Source organism: Macaca mulatta, chromosome 13 (genome assembly GCF_049350105.2).
Source record: "Macaca mulatta isolate MMU2019108-1 chromosome 13, T2T-MMU8v2.0, whole genome shotgun sequence".
Classification (NCBI taxonomy): Eukaryota; Metazoa; Chordata; class Mammalia; order Primates; family Cercopithecidae; genus Macaca; species Macaca mulatta.
Genome location: NC_133418.1, coordinates 27,273,372 through 27,293,768, shown reverse-complemented (window position 1 = coordinate 27,293,768; position 20,397 = coordinate 27,273,372).

The following is a 20,397-nucleotide window of genomic DNA, read 5'->3' as shown; positions in this document are numbered from 1 at the left end:
ACACTGTGAGATGATTTCACAGAACACAAAGAAGTTTCTCAGAAAGCCTCTTTCTCTTTTTTATCGGAGGATATTTCCTTTGGTCCTATAGTCTTCCAAGGGATCCGAAATATCTGTTCTCAGATTCCACAGAAATAAGGCTAGCAAAGAGATCCACGAAATACAGATGTAATTCTGTGAGAGGAATTAACAGAACACTAAGCAGATTCTCAGAAAGCTTCTTTCCAGATTTCATCTGAGGATATTTCCTCGTTCACCATAGCCCTCTATGGGCTTCCAAATATCACTTTGCCAATTCCACAAGAACTGCCTTAGCGAAAGACTTCTTGAGGGGAAAGCTGTAACTCTGTGAGATGATTTCACAGAACACAAAGAAGTTTCTCAGAAAGCTTCTTTTTCTTTGTTAACTGAGGATATTTCCTTTGGCCCTATAGTCTTCCAAGGGATCCGAAATGTCTGTTCTCAGATTCCACAGAAATAAGGCTAGCAAAGAGATCCACGAAATACAGATGTAACACTGTAAGATGAATTAACAGAACACTAAGCCGTTTCTCAGAAAGGTTGTTTCCAGATTTCATCTGAGGATATTCCTTGTTCACCATATCCCTCTATGGGCTTCCAAATATCACTTTGCCAATTCCAAAAGAACTGCCGTAGCGAAAGGCTTCTTGAGGGGAAACCTGTAACTCTGTGAGAAGAATTCACAGAACACACAGAAGTTTCTGAGAAAGCTTCTTTCTCTTTGTTATCGGAGCATATTTCCTTTGGCCCTGTAGTCTTCCAAGGTATCCAAAATATCTGTTCTCAGATTCCACAGAAATAAGGCTAGCAAAGAGATCCACGAAATGCAGATGTAACTCTGTGAGTTGAATTAACAGAACACTAGCAGTTTCTCAGAAAGCTTCTTTCCAGATTTCATCTGAGGATATTTCCTTTTTCACCATAGCACTCTATGGCCTTCCAAATATCACTTTTCCAATTCCACAAGAACTGTCTTAGCGAAAGGCTTCTTGAGGGGAAAGCTGTAACTCTGTGAGATGATTTCACAGAACACTAAGGAGTTTCTCAGAAAGCTTCTTTCTCTTTGTTATCGCAGGATATGTCCTTTGGCCCTATAGTCTTCAAAGGGATCCGAAATATCTGTTTTCAGATTCCACAGAAATAAGGCTAGGAAAGAGATTCACGAAATACTGATGTAACTCTATGGGTGGCAGTCACATATCACAGAGCATTTTGTCAGAAAGCTTCTTTCCATGTTTCATCTGAGGATATTTCCTTGTTCACCATAGCCCTCTATGGGCTTCCAAATATCACTTTGCCGATTCCACAAGAACTGTCTTAGCGAAAGGCTTCTTGAGGGGAAAGCTGTAACTCTGTGAGATGATTTCACAGAACACTAAGAAGTTTGTCAGGAAGCTTCTTTCTCTTTGTTATCGGAGGATATTTCCTTTGGCCCTATAGTCTACAAAGGGATCCGAAATATCTGTTCTCAGATTCCACAGAAATAAGGCTAGCAAAGAGATCCACGAAATACAGATGTAACTCTGTGAGATGAATTAACAGAACACTAAGCAGTTTCTCAGAAATCTTCTTTCCAGAATTCATCTGAGGATATTTCCTTTTTCACCATAGCCCTCTATGGGCTTCCAAATATCACTTTGCCAATTCCACAAGATCTGTCTTAGCGAACGGCTTCTTGAGGGGAAAGCTGTAACTCTGTGAGATGATTTCACAGAACACTAAGGAGTTTCTCGGGAGGCTTCTTTCTCTTGGTTATCGAGGGTATTTCCTTTGGCCCTATAGTCTTCAATGGGATCCGAAATATCTGTTCTCAAAATCCACAGAAATAAGGCTAGCAAAGAGATCCAAGAAATACACATGTAACTCTGTGAGATGAATTAACAGAACACTAAGCAGTTTCTCAGAAAGCTTCTTTCCAGAATTCATCTGAGGATATTTCCTTTTTCACCATAGAACTCTATGGGCTTCCAAATATCACCTTGCCAATTCCACAAGAACTGTCTTAGTGAAAGGCTTCTTGAGGGCAAAGCTGTAACTCTGTGAGATGATTTCACAGAACACAAAGAAGTTTCTCAGAAAGCTTCTTTTACTTTGTTATCGGAGGATATTTCCTTTGGCCCTATAGTCTTCCAAGGGATCCGAAATATCTGCTCTCAGATTCCACAGAAATAAGGCTGGCAAAGAGATCCCCGAAATACTGATGTAACCCTGGGAGATGAATTAACAGAACACTAAGCAGTTTCTCAGAAAGCTTCTTTCCAGATTTCATCTGAGGATATTTCCTTTTTCACCGTAGCCCTCTATGGGCTTCCAAATATCACTTTGCCAATTCCACAAGAATTATCTTAGCGAAAGGCTTCTTGACGGGAAAGCTGTAACTCTGTGAGATGATTTCACAGAACACAAAGAATTGTCTCAAAAAGCTTCTTTCTCTTTGTTATCAGAGGATATTACCTTTGGCCCTATAGTCTTCAAATGTATCTGAAATATCTGTTCTCAGATTCCACAGAAATAAGGCTAGCAAAGAGATCCTCGAAATACAGACGTAACTCTGTGAGATGAATTAGCAGAACACTAAGCAGTTTCTCAGAACGCTTCTTTCCAGATTTCATCTGAGGATATTTCCTTTTTCATCATAGCCCTCTATGGGCTTCCAAATATCACTTTGCCAATTCCACAAGAACTGTCTTAGCGAAAGGCTTCCTGAGGGCAAAGCTGTAACTCTGGGAGATGATTTCACAGAACACAAAGAAGTTTCTCAGAAAGCTTCTTTCTCTTTGTTATCGGAGGATATGTCCTTTGGCCCTATAGTGCGTTAAGGGATCCAAAATATCTGTTCTCAGAATCCACAGAAACAAGGCTAGCAAAGAGATCCACGAAATATTGATGTAACTCTGTGAGATGAATTAACAGAACACTTATTAGTTTCTCAGAAAGCTTCTTTCCAGAATTCATCAGAGGATATTTCCTTTTCCACCGTAGCCCTCTTGGGGCTTCTAAAATATCACTTTGCCAATTGCGCAAGAAATGTCTTAGCGAAAGGCTTCTTGAGGGGAAAGTGTAACTCTGTGAGATGATTTCACAGAACACAAAGAAGTTTCTCAGAAAGCTTCTTTCTCTTTGTTATCAGAGATTATTTCCTTAGGCCCTATAGTCCTCTAAGGGATCCGAAATATCTGTTCTCAGATTCCACAGAAATAAGGCTAGCAAAGAGATGAACGAAATACTGTTGTAACTCTATGAGTGGAAGTCACACACCACAGAGCAGTTTCTCAGAAAGCTTCTTTCCAGATTTCATCTGAGGATATTTCCTTTTTCATCATAGCCCTCTATGGGCTTCCAAATATCACTTTGCCAATTCCACAAGAACTGACTTAGCGAAAGGGTTCTTCAGCGGAAAGCTGTAACTCTGTGAGATGATTTCACAGAACACAAAGAAGTTTCTCAAGAAGCTTCTTTCTCTTTGTTATCGGAGGATAAGTCCTTTGGCCCTATAATCTTCAAAGGGATCCGAAATATCTGTTCTCAGATTCCACAGAAATAAGGCTAGCAAAGAGATCCACGAAATACAGATGTAACTCTGTGAGATGAAATAACAGAACACTAAGCAGTTTCTAAGAAAGCTTCTTTCCAGGTTTCATCTGAGGATATTTCCTTTTTCACAGTAGCCCTCTGTGGGCTTCCAAATATCACTTTGCCAATTCCACAAGAACTGTCTTAGCGAAAGGCTTCTGGAGGGGAAAGATGTAACTCTATGAGATGATTTCACAGAACACAAAGAAGTTTCGCAGAAAGTTTCTTTCTCTTTTTTAGTGGAGGATATGTCCTCTGTCCCTATAGTCATCAAAGTGATCCGAAAGACCTGTTCTCAGATTCCACCGAAATAAGGCTAGAGAAGAGATCCACGAAATACAGATGTAAATCTGTGAAAGGAATTAACAGACCACTAAGCAGTTTCTCAGAAAGCTTATTTCCAGATTTCATCTGAGGATATTTCCTTTTTCACCATAGACCTTTATGGGCTTCCAAATATCACTTTGCGAATTCCACAAGAACTGTCTTAGCGAAAGGCTTCTTGAGGGGAAAGCTGTAACTCTGTGAGATGATTTCACAGAACACAAAGAAGTTTCTCAGGAGGCTTCTTTCTCTTTGTTATCGGAGGATATGTCCTTTGGGCCTATAGTCCTCTAAGGGATCCGAAATATCTGTTCTCAGATTCCACATAAACAAGGCTAGCAAAGAGATCCACGAAATATAGATGTAACTCTGTGAGATGAATTAACAGAACACTAAGCAGTTTCTCGGAAAGCTTTTTTTCAGATTTCATCAGAGGATATTTCCTTTTTCACCATAGCCCTCTATGGGCTTCCAATTATCACTTTGCCAGTTCCACAAAACTGTCTTAGCGAAAGGCTTCTTGAGGGGAAAGCTGTAACTCTGTGAGATGATTTGACAGAACACCACGAAGTTTCTCAGAAGGCTTCTTTCTCTTTGTTATCGGAGGATATGTCCTTTCTCCCTATAGTCTTCAAAGGGATCCGAAATATCTGTTCTCAGATTCCACAGAAATAAGGCTAGCAAAGAGATCCACGAAATATAGATGTAACTGTGTGAGAGGAATTAACAGAACACTAAGCAGTTTCCCGGAAAGCTTCTTTCCAGATTTCATCTGAGGTTATTTCTTTTTCAACATAGTCCTCTATGGGCTTCCAAATATCACTTTGCCAATTCCACAAGAACTGGCTTAGCGAAAGGCTTCTTGCGGGGAAAGCTGTAACTCTGTGAAATGATTTCACAGAACACAAAGAAGTTTCTCAGAAAGCTTCTTTCTCTTTGTTATCAGAGTATATGTCCTTTGGCCCTATAGTCTTCATAGGGATCCGAAATAACTGTTTTCAGATTCCACAGAAATAAGGATAGCAAAGAGATCCATGAAATACAGATGTAACTCTGTGACATGAAATAACGTAACACTAAGCAGTTTTTCAGAAAGCTTCTTTCCAGACTTCATCTCCGGATATTTGCTTTCTCACCGTAGCCCTCTCTGGGCTACCAAATATCACTTTGCGAATTCCACAAGAACTGTCTTAGCGAAAGGCATCTTCAGGGGAAAGCTGTAACTCTGTCAGATGATTTCACAGAACACAAAGAAGTTCCTCAGAAAGCTTCTTTCTCTTTGTTATCAGAGATTATTTCCTTTGGCCCTATAGTCCTCTAAGGGATCCGAAATATCTGCTCTCAGATTCCACAGAAATGAGTTTAGCGAAGGGATCCACGAAATATAGATGTAACTCTGTGAGATGAATTAACAGAACACTAAGCAGTTTCTCAGAAAGCTTCTTTCTCTTTTTTATTGGAGGATATGTCCTTTGTCCCTATAGTCTTCAAAGTGATCATAAATATCTGTTCTCAGATTCCACAGAAATAAGGCTAGCAAAGTGATCCACGAAATACAGATGTAACTCTATGAGATGAATTAACAGAACACTAAGCAGTTTCTCAGAAAGCTTCTTTCCAGATTTCATCAGAGGATATTTCCTTCCTCACCGTAGCCCTCTATGGGCTACCAAATATCACTTTGCCAATTCCACAAGAACTGTCTTAGTGAAAGGCTTCTTCAGCGGAAAGCTGTAACTCTGTGAGATGATTTGACAGAATACCAAGAATTTTCTCAGAAGGCTTCTTTCTCTTTGTTATCGGAGGATATTTCCTTTGGCCCTATAGTCTTCAAAGGGATCCGAAATATCTGTTCTCAGATTCCACAGAAATAAGGCTAGAAAAGAGATCCCCGAAATACAGATGTAACTCTTTGAGATGAATTAACAGAACACTAAGCAGTTTCTCAGAGAGCTTCTTTCCAGATTTCATCTGAGGATATTTCCTTTTTCACCATAGCCCGCTAAGGGCTTCCAAATATCACTTTTCCAATTCCACAAGAACTGTCTTAGCGAAAGGCTTCTGAGGGGAAAGCTGTAACTCTGTGAGATGATTTCACAGAACACAAAGAAGTTTCTCAGAAAGCTTCTTTCTCTTTGTTATCGGAGGATATTTCCTTTGGCCCTATAGTCTTCAAAGGGAGCCGAAATATCTGTTTTCAGATTCCACAGAAATAAGGCTAGCATAGAGATCCACGAAATACTGATGTAACTCTATGAGTGGATGTCACATATCACAGAGCAGTTTCTCAGAAAACTTCTTTCTAGATTTCATCTGAATATATTTCCTTTTTCACCGTAGCCCTCTATGGGCTTACAAATTTCACTTTGTCAATTCCTCAAGAACTGTCTGAGCGAAAGGCTTATAGAGGGGAAAGCTGTAACACTGTGAGATGATTTCACAGAACACAAAGAAGTTTCTCAGAAAGCTTCTTTCCCTTTGTTATCGGAGGATATTTCCTTTGGCCCTATAGTCCTTCAAGGGATCCGAAATATCTGTTCTCAGATTCCACAGAAATATGGCTAGCAAAGAGATCCACGAAATACAGATGTAACTCTGTGAGAGGAATTAACAGAACACTAAGCAGTTTCTCAGAAAGCTTCTTTCCAGATTTCATCTGAGGCTATTTCCTTGTTCACCGTAGCCCTCTATGGGCTTCCAAATATCACTTTGCCAATTCCACAAGAACTGCCTTAGCGAAAGACTTCTTGAGGGGAAAGCTGTAACTCTGTAAGATGATTTCACAGAACACAAAGAAGTTTCTCAGAAAGCTTCTTTTTCTTTGTTAACTGAGGATATATCCTTTGGCCCTATAGTCTTCCAAGGGATCCGAAATGTCTGTTCTCAGATTCCACAGAAATAAGGCTAGCAAAGAGATCCACGAATTACAGATGTAACTCTGTGAGATGAATTAACAGAACACTAAGCCGTTTCTCAGAAAGCTTCTTTCCATATTTCCTCTGAGGATATTTCCTTTTTCACCATAGCGCTCTATGGGCTTCCAAATATCACTTTGCCAATTCCACAAGAACAGTCTTAGCGAAAGGCTTCTTGAGGGGAAAGCTGTAACTCTGTGAGATGATTTCACAGAACACAAAGAAGTTTCTCAGAAAGCTTCTTTCTCTTTGTTATCGGAGGATATTTCTTTTCGCCCTATAGTCTCCAAAGGGATCCGAAATATCTGTTCTCAGATTCCACAGAAATAAGGCTAGTAAAGAGATCCACGAAATACAGATGTAATTCTCTGAGATGAATTAACAGAACACTAAGCAGTTTCTCAGAAAGCTTCCTTCCAGATTTCATCTGAGGATATTTCCTTTTTCACCATAGCCCTCTATGGGCTTCCAAATATCACTTTGCCAATTCCACAAGAACTGTCTAAGCGAAAGGCTTCTTGAGGGGAAATCTATAACTCTGTGAGATGATTTCACAGAACACAAAGAAGTTTCTCAGAAAGCTTCTTTCTCTTTGTTATCGGAGGATATTTCCATTGGCCATACAGTCTTCAAAGGGATCCGAAATATCTGTTCTCAGATTCCACAGAAATAAGGCTAGCAAAGAGATCCACGAAATACAGATGTATCTCTGTGAGTGGAAGTCACATATCATAGAGCAGTTACTCAGAAACCTTCTTTCCATATTTCATCTGAGGATATTTCCTTTTTCACCATAGCCTTCTATGGCCTTCCAAATATCACTTTGCCAATTCCTCAAGAACTGTCTTGGCGAAAGGCTTCTTCAGGGGAAAGCTGTAACTCTGTGAGATGATTTCACAGAACACAAAGAAGTTTCTCAGAAAGCTTCTTTCTCTTTTTTATCGGAGGATATTTCCTTTGGCCCTATAGTCTTCAAAGGGATCAGAAATATCTGTTCTCAGATTCCACAGAAATAAGGCTAGCAAAGAGATCCACGAAATACAGATGTAACTCTGTGAGATGAGTTAACAGAACACTAAGCAGTTTCTCAGGAAGCTTCTTTCCAGATTTCATCTGAGGATATTTCCTTTTTCACCTAGCCCTCTATGGGCTTCCAAATATCACATGCCAATTCCACAAGAACTGTCTTAGCGAAAGGCTTCTTGAGGGGAAAGCTGTAACTCTGTGAGATGATTTCACCGAACACAAAGAAGTTTCTCAGAAAGCTTCTTTCTCTTTGTTATCGATGGATATTTCCTTTCGCCCTATAGTCTTCAAAGGGATCCGCAATATCTGTTCTCAGATTCCACAGAAATAAGGCTGGCAAAGAGATCCACGAAATACAGATGAAACTCTGTGAGTGGAAGTCACGTATCACAGAGCAGTTTCTTAGAAAGCTTCTTTCCAGATTTCTTCTGAGGATATTTCCTTTTTCACCATAGCCCTCTATGGCCTTTCAAATATCACTTTGCCAATTCCACAAGAACTGTCTTAGCGAAAGGCTTCTTGAGGGGAAAGCTGTAACTCTGTGAGATGATTTCACAGAACACAAAGAAGTTTCTCAGAAAGCTTCTTTCTCTTTGTTATCGAAGGATATTTCCTTTGGCCCTATAGTCTTCAAAGGGATCGGAAATATCTGTTATCAGATTCCACAGAAATAAGGCTAGCAAAGAGATCCACGAAATTCAGATGTAACTCTGTGAGATGAATTAACAGAACACTAAGGAGTTTCTCAGAAACCTTCTTTCCTGATTTCATCTGAGGATATTTACTTTTTCACCATAGCCTTCTATGGGCTTCCAAATATCACTTTGCCATTTCAACAAGAACTGTCTTAACGAAAGGCTTCTTGAGGGGAAAGCTGTAACTCTGTGAGATGATTTCACAGTACACAAAGAAGTTTCTCAGAAAGGTTCTTTCTCTTTGTTATCGGAAGTTATTTCCTTTGGCCCTATAGTCTTCATAGGATTCCCATATATCTGTTCTCAGATTCCACAGAAATAAGGCTAGCAAAGAGATCCACGAAATAGAGATGTGACTCTGTGAGATGAATTAACAGAACACTAAGCAGTTTCTCAGAAAGCTTCTTTCCATATTTCCTCTGAGGATATTTCCTTTTTCACCATAGCGCTCTATGGGCTTCCAAATATCACTTTGCCAATTCCACAAGAACAGTCTTAGCGAAAGGCTTCTTGAGGGGAAAGCTGTAACTCTGTGAGATGATTTCACAGAACACAAAGAAGTTTCTCAGAAAGCTTCTTTCTCTTTGTTATCGGAGGATATTTATTTTCGCCCTATAGTCTCCAAAGGGATCCGAAATATCTGTTCTCAGATTCCACAGAAATAAGGCTAGTAAAGAGATCCACGAAATACAGATATAATTCTCTGAGATGAATTAACAGAACACTAAGCAGTTTCTCAGAAAGCTTCCTTCCAGATTTCATCTGAGGATATTTCCTTTTTCACCATAGCCCTCTATGGGCTTCCAAATATCACTTTGCCAATTCCACAAGAACTGTCTAAGCGAAAGGCTTCTTGAGGGGAAATCTATAACTCTGTGAGATGATTTCACAGAACACAAAGAAGTTTCTCAGAAAGCTTCTTTCTCTTTGTTATCGGAGGATATTTCCATTGGCCATACAGTCTTCAAAGGGATCCGAAATATCTGTTCTCAGATTCCACAGAAATAAGGCTAGCAAAGAGATCCACGAAATACAGATGTAACACTGTGAGTGGAAGTCACATATCATAGGGCAGTTTCTCAGAAACCTTCTTTCCATATTTCATCTGAGGATATTTCCTTTTTCACCATAGCCTTCTATGGCCTTCCAAATATCACTTTGCCAATTCCTCAAGAACTGTCCTGGCGAAAGGCTTCTTCAGGGGAAAGCTGTAACTCTGTGAGATGATTTCACAGAACACAAAGAAGTTTCTCAGAAAGCTTCTTTCTCTTTTTTATCGGAGGATATTTCCTTTGGCCCTATAGTCTTCAAAGGGATCAGAAATATCTGTTCTCAGATTCCACAGAAATAAGGCTAGCAAAGAGATCCACGAAATACAGATGTAACTCTGTGAGATGAGTTAACAGAACACTAAGCAGTTTCTCAGGAAGCTGCTTTCCAGATTTCATCTGAGGATATTTCCTTTTTCAACATAGCCTTCTATGGGCTTCCAAATATCACTTTGCCAATTCCACAAGAACTGTCTTAGCGAAAGGCTTCTTGAGGGGAAAGCTGTAACTCTGTGAGATGATTTCACAGAACACAAAGAATTTTCTCTGAAAGCTTCTTTCTCTTTGTTATCGGATGATATTTCCTTTGGCCCTATAGTCTCCAAAGGGATCCGAAATATCTGTTCTCAGATTCCACAGAAATAAGGCTAGTAAAGAGATCCACGAAATACAGATGTAACTCTGTGAGATGAATTAACAGAACACTAAGCAGTTTCTCAGAAAGCTTCCTTCCAGATTTCATCTGAGGATATTTCCTTTTTCACCATAGCCCTCTATGGGCTTCCAAATATCACTTTGCCAATTTCACAAGAACTGTCTTAGCGAAAGGCTTCTTGAGGGGAAAGCTGTAACTCTGTGAGATAATTTCACAGAACACAAAGAAGTTTCTCAGAAACTTCTTTCTCTTTGTTATCGGAGGATATTTCCTTTGGCCATACAGTTTTCAAAGGGATCCGAAATATCTGTTCTCAGATTCCAGAGAAATAAGGCTAGCAAAGAGATCCACGAAATACAGATGTAACTCTGTGAGTGGAAGTCACATATCATAGAGCAGTTTCTCAGATACCTTCTTTCCATATTTCATCTGAGGATATTTCCTTTTTCACCATAGCCCTCTATGGCCTTCAAAATGTCACTTTGCCAATTCCACAAGAACTGTCTTAGCGAAAGGCTTCTTGAGGGGAAAGCTGTAACTCTGTGAGATGATTTCACAGAACACAAAGAAGTTTCTCAGAAAGCTTCTTTCTCTTTGTTATCGGAGGATATTTCCTTTGGCCCTATAGTCTTACAAGGGATCCGAAATATCTGTTCGCAGATTCCGCAGAAATAAGGCTAGCAAAGAGATCCACTAAATACAGATGTAACTCTGTGAGATGAATTAACAGAACACTAAGCAGTTTCTCAGTAAGCTTCTTTCCAGATTCCATCTGAGGATATTTCCTTTTTCACCATAGCCCTCTATGGGCTTCCAAATATCACTTTGCCAATTCCACAAGAACTGTCTAAGCGAAAGGCTTCTTGAGGGGAAAGCTGTAAATCGGTGAGATGATTTCACAGAATACAAAGAAGTTTCTCAGAAAGCTTCTTTCTCTTTGTTATCGGAGGATATTTCCTTTGGCCCTATAGTCTTCAAAGGGATCCGAAATATCTGTTGTTAGATTCCACAGAAATAAGGCTAGCAAAGAGATCCACGAAATACAGATGTAACTCTGTGAGATGAATTGGCAGAACACTAAGCAGTTTCTCAGAAAGCTTCTTTCCAGATTTTATCTCAGGATATTTCCTTTTTCAACATAGCCCTCTATGGTCTACCAAATATCACTTTGCCAATTCCACAAGAACTGTCTTAGCGAAAGGCTTCTTGAGGGGAAAACTGTAACTCTGAGATGATTTCACAGAACCCAAAGGAGTTTCTCAGGAAGCTTCTTTCTCTTTGTTATTGGAGGATATGTCCTTTGGCCCTATAGTCTTCAAAGGGATCCGAAATATCTGTTCTCAGATTCCACAGAAATAAGATTAGCAAAAGGATCCACGAAATACCGATGTAACTCTGTGAGATGAATTAACAGAACATTAAGCAGTTTCTCAGAAAGCTTCTTTCCAGATTTCATCTGAGGATATTTCCTTTTTCACAGTAGCCCTCTATGGGCTTCCAAATATCACTTTGCCAATTCCACAAGAACTGTCTAAGCGAAAGGCTTCTTGAGGGGAAAGCTGTAACTCTGTGAGATGATTTCACAGAATACAAAGAAGTTTCTCAGAAAGCTTCTTTCTCTTTGTTATCGGAGGACATTTCCTTTGGCCCTATAGTCTTCAAAGGGATCCGAAATATCTGTACTCAGATTCCACAGAAATAAGGCTAGCAAAGAGATCCACGAAATACAGATTTAACTCTGTGAGATAAATTAACAGAACACTAAGCAGTTTCTCAGAAAGCTTCTATCCAGATTTCATCTGAGGATATTTCCTTTTTCATCATAGCCCTCTATGGGCTTCCAAATATCACTTTACCAATTACACAACAACTGTCTTAGCGAAAGGCTTCTTGAGGAAAAAGCTGTAACTCTGTGAGATGATTTCAGAGAACACAAAGAAGTTTCTTAGAAAGCTTCTTTCTCTTTGTTATCGGAGGATATGTCCTTTGGCCCTATAGTCCTCTAAGGGATCCGATATATCTGTTCTCAGATTCCACAGAAACAAGGCTACCAAAGAGATCCAAGAAATATAGATGTAACTCTGCGAGATGAATTAACAGAACGCAAAGCAGTTTCTCAGAAAGCTTCTTTCCAGATTTCATCAGAGGATACTTCCTTTTTCACCATAGCCCTCTATGGGCTTCCTAATATCACTTTGCCAATTCCACAAGAACTGTCTTAGCGAAAGGCTTCTTGAGGGGAAAGCTATAACTCTGTGAGATGATTTCACGGAACACCAGGAAGTTTATCAGAAAGCTTCTTTCTATTTGTTATCGGAGGATATGTCCTTTGGCCCTATAGTCTTAAAAGGGATCCGAAATATCTGTTCTCAGATTAAACAGAAATAAGGCTAGCAAAGAGATCCACGAAAAACCAATGTAACTCTGTGAGATGAATTAACAGAACACTAAGCAGTTTCTCAGAAATCTTCTTTCCAGATTTCATCTGAGGATATTTGCTTTTTCCCCATAGCCCTCCATGGGATTCCAAATATCACTTTGCCAATTCCACAAGAACTGTCTTAGCGAAAGGCTTCTTGAGGAAAAAGCTGTAACTCTGTGAGATGATTTCACAGAACACAAAGAAGTTTCTCAGAAAGCTTCTTTCTCTTTGTTATCGGAGGATATGTCCTTTTGCCCTATAGTCTTCAAAGGGATCCGAAATACCTGTTCTCAGATTCCACAGAAATATGGCTAGCAAAGAGATCCACGAATCACAGATGTAACTCTGTGAGGTGAATTAACAGAATACTAAGCAGTTTCTCAGAAAGCTTCTTTCCAGATTTCATATAAGGATATTTCCTTTTTCAACATAGCCCTCTATGGTCTTCCAAATATCACTTTGCCAATTCCACAAGAACTGTCTTAGCGAAAGGCTTCTTGAGGGGAATGCTGTAACTCTGTGAGGTGATTTCAGAACACAAAGAAGTTTCTCAAGAAGCTTCTTTCTCTTTGTTATCGGAGGATATGTCCTTTGGCCCTAGAGTCTTCAAAGGGATCCGAAATATCTGTTCTCAGATTCCACAGAAACAAGGCTAGCAAAGAGATCCACGAAATACTGATGTAACTCTGTGAGATGAATTAACAGAACACTAACCAAGTTTCTCAGAAAGCTTCTTTCAGATTTCATTTGAGGATATTTCCTTTTTCACCTTAGCCCTCTGTGGGCTTCCAAATATCACTTTGCCAATTCCACATGAACTGTCTTAGCGAAAGGCTTCTTGAGGGGAAAGATGTAACTCTGTGAGATGATTTCACAGAACACAAAGAAGTTTCTCAGAAAGCTTCTTTCTCTTTTTTATTGGAGGGTATGTCCTTTGTCCCTATAGTCTTCAAAGTGATACGAAATATCTGTTCTCAGATTCCACAGAAATAAGGCTAGCAAAGAGATCCACGAAATTCAGATGTAACTCTGTGAGATGAATTAATAGAACACTAAACAGTTTCTCAGAAAGCTTCTTTCCAGATTTCATCTGAGGATATTTCCTTTTTCACCATAGCCCTCTATGGGCTTGAAAATATCACTTTGCGAATTCTACAAGAACTGTCTTAGCGAAAGGCTTCTTGAGGGGTAATCTGTAACTCTGTGAGATGATTTGACAGAACACCAAGAATTTTCTCAGAAGGCTTCTTTCTCTTTGTTATCGGAGGATATTTCCTTTGGCCCTATAGTCTTCCAAGGGATCCGAAATATCTGTTCTCAGATTCCACAGAAATAAGGCTAGCAAAGAGATCCACGAAATAGAGATGTAAGTCTGAGAGATGAATTAACAGAACACTAAGCAGTTTCTCAGAAAGCTCCTTTCCAGATTTCATCTGAGGATATTTCCTTTTTCACCATAGCCCTCTATGGGCTTCCAAATATCACTTTGCGAATTCCACAAGAACTGTCTTAGCGAAAGGCTTCTTGAGGGGAAAGCTGTAACTCTGTGAGATGATTTCACAGAACACAAAGAAGTTTCTCAGAAAGCTTCTTTCTCTTTGTTATCGGAGGATATGTCCTTTGGCCCTATAGTCCTCTAAGGGATCTGAAATATCTGTTCTAAGATTCCACAGAAACAAGGCTAGCAAAGAGATCCACGAAATATAGATGTAACTCTCTGAGGAGAATTAACAGAACACTAAGCAGTTTCTCAGAAAGCTTCTTTCCAGATTTCATCTGAGGATATTTCCTTTTTCACCGTAGCCCTCTATGGGCTTCCAAATATCACTTTGCCAATTCCACAAGAACTGTCTAAGCGAAAGGCTTCTTGAGGGGAAAGCTGTAACTCTGTGAGATGATTTCACAGAACACAAAGAAGTTTCTCAGAAAGTTTCTTTCTCTCTGTTATTGGAGGATATGTCCTGTGTCCCTATAGTCTTCAAAGTGATCCGAAATATCTGTTCTCAGATTCCACAGAAATAAGGCTAGCCAAGAGATCCACGAAATACAGTTGTAACTCTGTGAGATGAATTAAGAGAACACTAAGCAGTTTCTCAGAAAGCGTTTTTCCAGATGTCATCTGAGGATATTTCCTTTTTCACCGTAGTCCTCTATGGGATTCCAAATATCACTTTGCGAATTCCACAAGAACTGTCTTAGCGAAAGGCTTCTTGAGGGGAAAGCTGTAACTCGGTGAGATGATTTCACAGAACACAAATAAGTTTCTCAAGTAGCTTCTTTCTCTTTGTTATCGGAGGATATGTCTTTTGGCTTCATAGTCTTCAATGGGATCCGAAATATCTGTTCTCAGATTCCATAGAAAAAAGGCTAGCAAAGAGATCCACGAAATACACATGTAACTCTGTGAGTGGAAGTCACATATCACAGAGCAGTTTCTCAGAAAGCTTCTTTCCAGATTTCATCTGAGGATATTTCCTTTTTCACCATAGCCCTCTATGGGCTTCCAAATATCACTTTGCCAATTCCACAAGAACTGTCTTAGTGGAAGTCTTCTTGAGGGGAAAGCGGTAACTCTGTGAGATGATTTGACAGAACACCACGAAGTTTCTCAGAAGGCTTCTTTCTCTTTGTTATCGGAGGATATTTCCTTTGGCCCTATAGTCTTCAAAGGGATCCGAAATATCTGTTCTCAGATTCCACAGAAATAAGGCTAGCAAAGAGATGCACGAAATACTGATGTAACTCTATGAGTGGAAGTCACATATCAGAGAGCAGTTTCTCAGAAAGCTTCTTTCCAGATTTCATTTGAGGACGTTTCCTTTTCACCGTAGCCCTCTGTGGGCTTCCAAATATTTCTTTGCCAATTCCACAAGAACTGTCTTAGCGAAAGGCTTCTTGAGGGGAAAGATGTAACTCTGTGAGATGATTTCACAGAACACAAAGAAGTTCCTCAGAAAGCTTCTTTCCCTTTGTTATCAGAGATTATTTCCTTTGGCCCTATAGTCCTCTAAGGGATCCGAAATATCTGTTCTCAGATTCCTCAGAAATGAGGCTAGCAATGAGATCCACGAAATATAGATGTAACTCTGTGAGATCAATTAACAGAACACTAAGCAGTTTCTCAGAAAGCTTCTTTCCACATTTCATTTGTGGATATTTCCTTTTTCACCATAGCCCTCTATGGGCTTCCAAATATCACTTTGCCAATTCCACAAGAACTGTCTTAGCGAAAGGCATCTTAATGAGAAAGCTGTAACTCTGAGATGATTTCACAGAATACCAACATTTTTCTCAGAAAGCTTTTTCTCTTTGTTATCGGATGATATTTCTTTTGGCCCTATAGTCTTCAAATGGATCCGAAATATCTGTCCTCAGATTCCACAGAAATAAGGCTAGCAAAGAGATCCACAAAATACGGATGTAACTCTGTGAGATGAATTAACAGAACACTAAGCAGTTTCTCAGAAAGCTTCTTTCCAGATTTCATCTGAGGTTATTTCCTTAATCCCCGTAGCCCTCTCTGGGCTACCAAATATCACATTGCGAATGCCACAAAAACGGTCTTAGCGGAAGGCTTCTTCAGGGGAAAGCTGTAACTCTGTGAGATGATTTCACAGAACACAAAGAAGTTTCTCAGAATGCTTCTTTCTCTTTGTTATCGGAGGATATGTCCTTTGGCCCTATAGTCTTCAAAGGGATCCGAAATACCTGTTCTCAGATTCCACAGAAATAAGGCTAGCAAAGAGATCCACGAAACACAGATGTAACTCTGTGAGATGAATTAACAGAACACTAAGCAGTTTCTCAGAAAGCTTCTTTCCAGATTTCATCGGAGGATATTTCCTTTTTCAACATAGCCCTCTATGGTCTTCCAAATATCACTTTGCCGATTCCACAAGAACTGTCTTAGCGAAAGGCTTCTGGAGGGGAAAGCTGTAATTCTGTGATATGATTTCACAGAAGACAAAGAAGTTTCTCAAGAAGCTTCTTTCTCTTTGTTATCAGAGGATATGTCCATTGGCCCTATAGTCTTCAAATGGATCCGAAATATCTGTCCTCAGATTCCACAGAAATAAGGCTAGCAAAGAGATCCACGAAATACGGATGTAACTCTGTGAGATGAATTAACAGAACACTAAGCAGTTTCTCAGAAAGCTTCTTTCCAGATTTCATCTGAGGTTATTTCCTTAATCCCCGTTGCCCTCTATGGGCTACCAAATATCACTTTGCGATTTCCACAAGAACTGTCTTAGCGAAAGGCTTCTTCAGGGGAAAGCTGTAACTCTGTGATATGATTTCACAGAACACAAAGATGTTTCTCAGAAAGCTTCTTTCTCTTTGTTATGAGATATTACTTCCTTTGGCCCTGTAGTCTTCCAAGGGATCCGAAATATCTGTTCTCAGATTCCACAGAAATAAGGCTAGCAAAGAGATCCACGAAATACAGATGTAACTCTGTGAGATGAATTAACAGAACACTAAGCAGTTTCTCAGAAAGCTTCTTTCCGGATTTCATCTGAGGATATTTCCTTTTTCACCATAGCCCTCTATGGGCTTCCAAATATCACTTTACCAATTCCACAAGAACTGTCTTAGCCAAAGGCTTCTTGAGGGGAAAGCTGTAACTCTGTGAGATGATTTCACAGAACACAAAGAAGGTTCTCAGAAAGCTTCATTCTCATTGTTATCGGAGAATATTTCCTTTGGCCCAATAGTCTTCAAAGGGATCCGAAATATCGGTTCTCAGATTCCACAGAAATGAGGCTAGCAAAGAGATCCACGAAATAGAGATGTAACTCTGTGAGATGAATTAACAGAACACTAAGCATTTTCTCAGAAAGCTTCTTTCCAGATTTCATCTGAGGATATTTCCTTTTTCACCATAGCCCTCTATGGGCTTCCAAATATCACTGTGCCAATTCCAGAAGAACTGTCTTAGCGAAAGACTTCTTGAGGGGAAAGCTGTAACTCTGTGAGACGATTTCACAGAACACAAAGAAGTTTCTCAGAAAGCTTCTTTCTCTTTGTTATCGGAGGATATTTCCTTTGGCCCTATAATCTTCCAAGGGATCCGAAATATCTGTTCTCAGATTCCACAGAAATAAGGCTAGCAAAGAGATCCACGAAATACAGATGTAACTCTGTGAGATGAATTAACAGAACACTAAGCAGTTTCTTAGAAAGCTTCTTTCCAGATTTCATCTGAGGATATTTCCTTTTTCACCATAGCCCCCTATGGGCTTCCAAATATCACTTTGCCAATTCCACAAGAACTGTCTTAGCGAAAGGCTTCTTGAGGGGAAATCTGTAACTCTGTGAGATGATGTCACAGAAGACAAGGAAGTTTCTCAGAAAGCTTCTTTCTCTTTGTTATCGGAGGATATTTCCTTTGGCCCTATAGTGTTCAAACGGATCCGACATATCTGTTCTCGGATTCCACAGAAATAAGGCTAGCAAAGAGATTCACGAAATACAGTTGTAACTCTGTGAGATGAATTAACAGAACACTAACCAGTTTCTCAGAGGGCTTCTTTCCAGATTTCATCTGAGGATATTTCCTTTTTCACCATAGCCCTCAATGGGCTTCCAAATATCACTTTGCCAATAACACAAGAACTGTCTTAGAGAAAGGATTCTTGAGGGGAAAGCTGTAACTCTGTGAGATGATTTCACAGAACCAAGGAAGTTTCTCAGAAATCTTCTTTCTCTTTGTTATCGGAGGATATTTCCTTTGGCCCTGTACTCTTCCAAGGGATCCCAAATATCTGTTCTCAGATTCCACAGAAATAAGGCTAGCAAAGATTTCCCCGAAATACAGATATAACTCTGTGAGATGAATTAACAGAACACTAAACAGTTTCTCAGAAAGCTTCTTTCCAGATTTCATCTCAGGATATTTCCATTTCCCCCATAGCCTTCTATGAGTTTCCAAATATCACTTTGCCAATTCCACAAGAACTGTCTTAGCGAAAGGCTTTTTGAGGGGAAAGCTGTAATTGCGTGACATGCTTTCACAGAACACAAAGAAGTTTCTCAGAAAGCTTCCTTCTCTTTTTTATCGGAGGATATTTCCTTTCGCCCTATAGTCTTTAAAGGGATCCGAATTATCTGTTCTCAGATTCCACAGAAATAAGGCTACGAAAGAGATCCACGAAATACACATGTAACTCTGTGAGTTGAATTAACAGAACACTAAGCAGTTTCTCAGAAAGCTTCTTTCCAGATTTAATCTGAGGATATTTCCTTTTTCACCATAGCCCTCTATGGGCTTCCAAATATAACTTTACCAATTCCACAAAAACTGTCTTAGTGAAAGGCTTCTTGAGTTGACAGCTGTAACTCTGTCAGATGATTTCACTGAACACAAAGAAGTTTCTCAGAAAGCTTCTTTCTCTTTCTTAACGGAGGATATGTCCTTTGGCCCTATAGTCTTCAAAGGGATCCGAAATATCTGTTCTCAGATTCCACACAAATAAGGGTAGCAAAGAGATCCACGAAATACACATGTAACTCTCTGGGTGGAAGACACATATCACAGAGCAGTTTCTCAGAAAGCTTCTTTCCAGATTTCATCTGAGGATATTTCCTTTTTCACCATAGCCCTCTATGGTTTTCCAAATATCACTTTGCCAATTCCACAAGAACTGTCTTAGCGAAAGGCTTTTTGAGGGGAAAGCTGTAATTCCGTGAGATGATTTCACAGAACACAAAGAAGTTTCTCAGAAAGCTTCTTTCTCTTTGTTATCGGAGGATATTTCCTTTGGCCCAATAGTCCTCTAAGGGATCCGAAATATCTGTTCTCAGATTCCACAGAAATAAGGCTAGCAAAGAGATCCACGAAATATAGATATAATTCTGTGAGATGAATTAACAGAACACTAAGCAGTTTCTCCGAAAGCTTCTTTCCAGATTTCATCTGCGGATAATTCCTTTTTCACCATTGCCTTCTAAGGGCTTCCAAATATCACTTTGCCAATTACACAAGAACTGTCTTAGCGAAAGATTGCTTGAGGGGAAAGCTATAACTCTGTGAGATGATTTCACAAAACACAAAGAAGTTTCTCAGAAAGCTTCTTTCTCTTTGTTATCGGAGGATATATCCTTAGGCCCTATAGTCTTCAAATGGATCCGAAATATCTGTTGTCAGATTCCACAGTAATAAGGCTAGCCAGGAGATCCACGAAATGCAGATGTACATCTATGAGTGGAAGACCCATATTACGGAGCAGTTTCTCAGAAAGCTTCTTTCCAGATTTCATCTGAGGATATTTCCTTTTTCACCATAGCCCTCTATGGGCTTCCAAATATCACTTTGCCAATTCCTGAAGAACTGTCTTAGCGAAAGGCTTCTTGAGGGGAAAGCTATAATTCTGTGAGATGATTTCACGGAACACAAGGAAATTTCTCAGAAAGCTTCTTTCTATTTGTTATCGAAGATATGTCCGTTGGCCCTATAGTCTTCAAAGGGATCCGAAATATCTGTTCTCAGATTAAACAGAAATAAGGCTAGCAAAGAGATACACGAAAAACCAATGTAACTCTGTGAGATGAATTAACAGAACACTAGTCTGCACCTCTGGTTGCCAGCCATTTCTGACATACAATTCATCTTGGAAACAGATGACATAAACTTATGGCATTAATAAATACTGTACTGTAAATATAAAAAAAAAAAAAAAAAAAAGAAGTTTCTCAGAAAGCTTCTTTCCAGATTTCA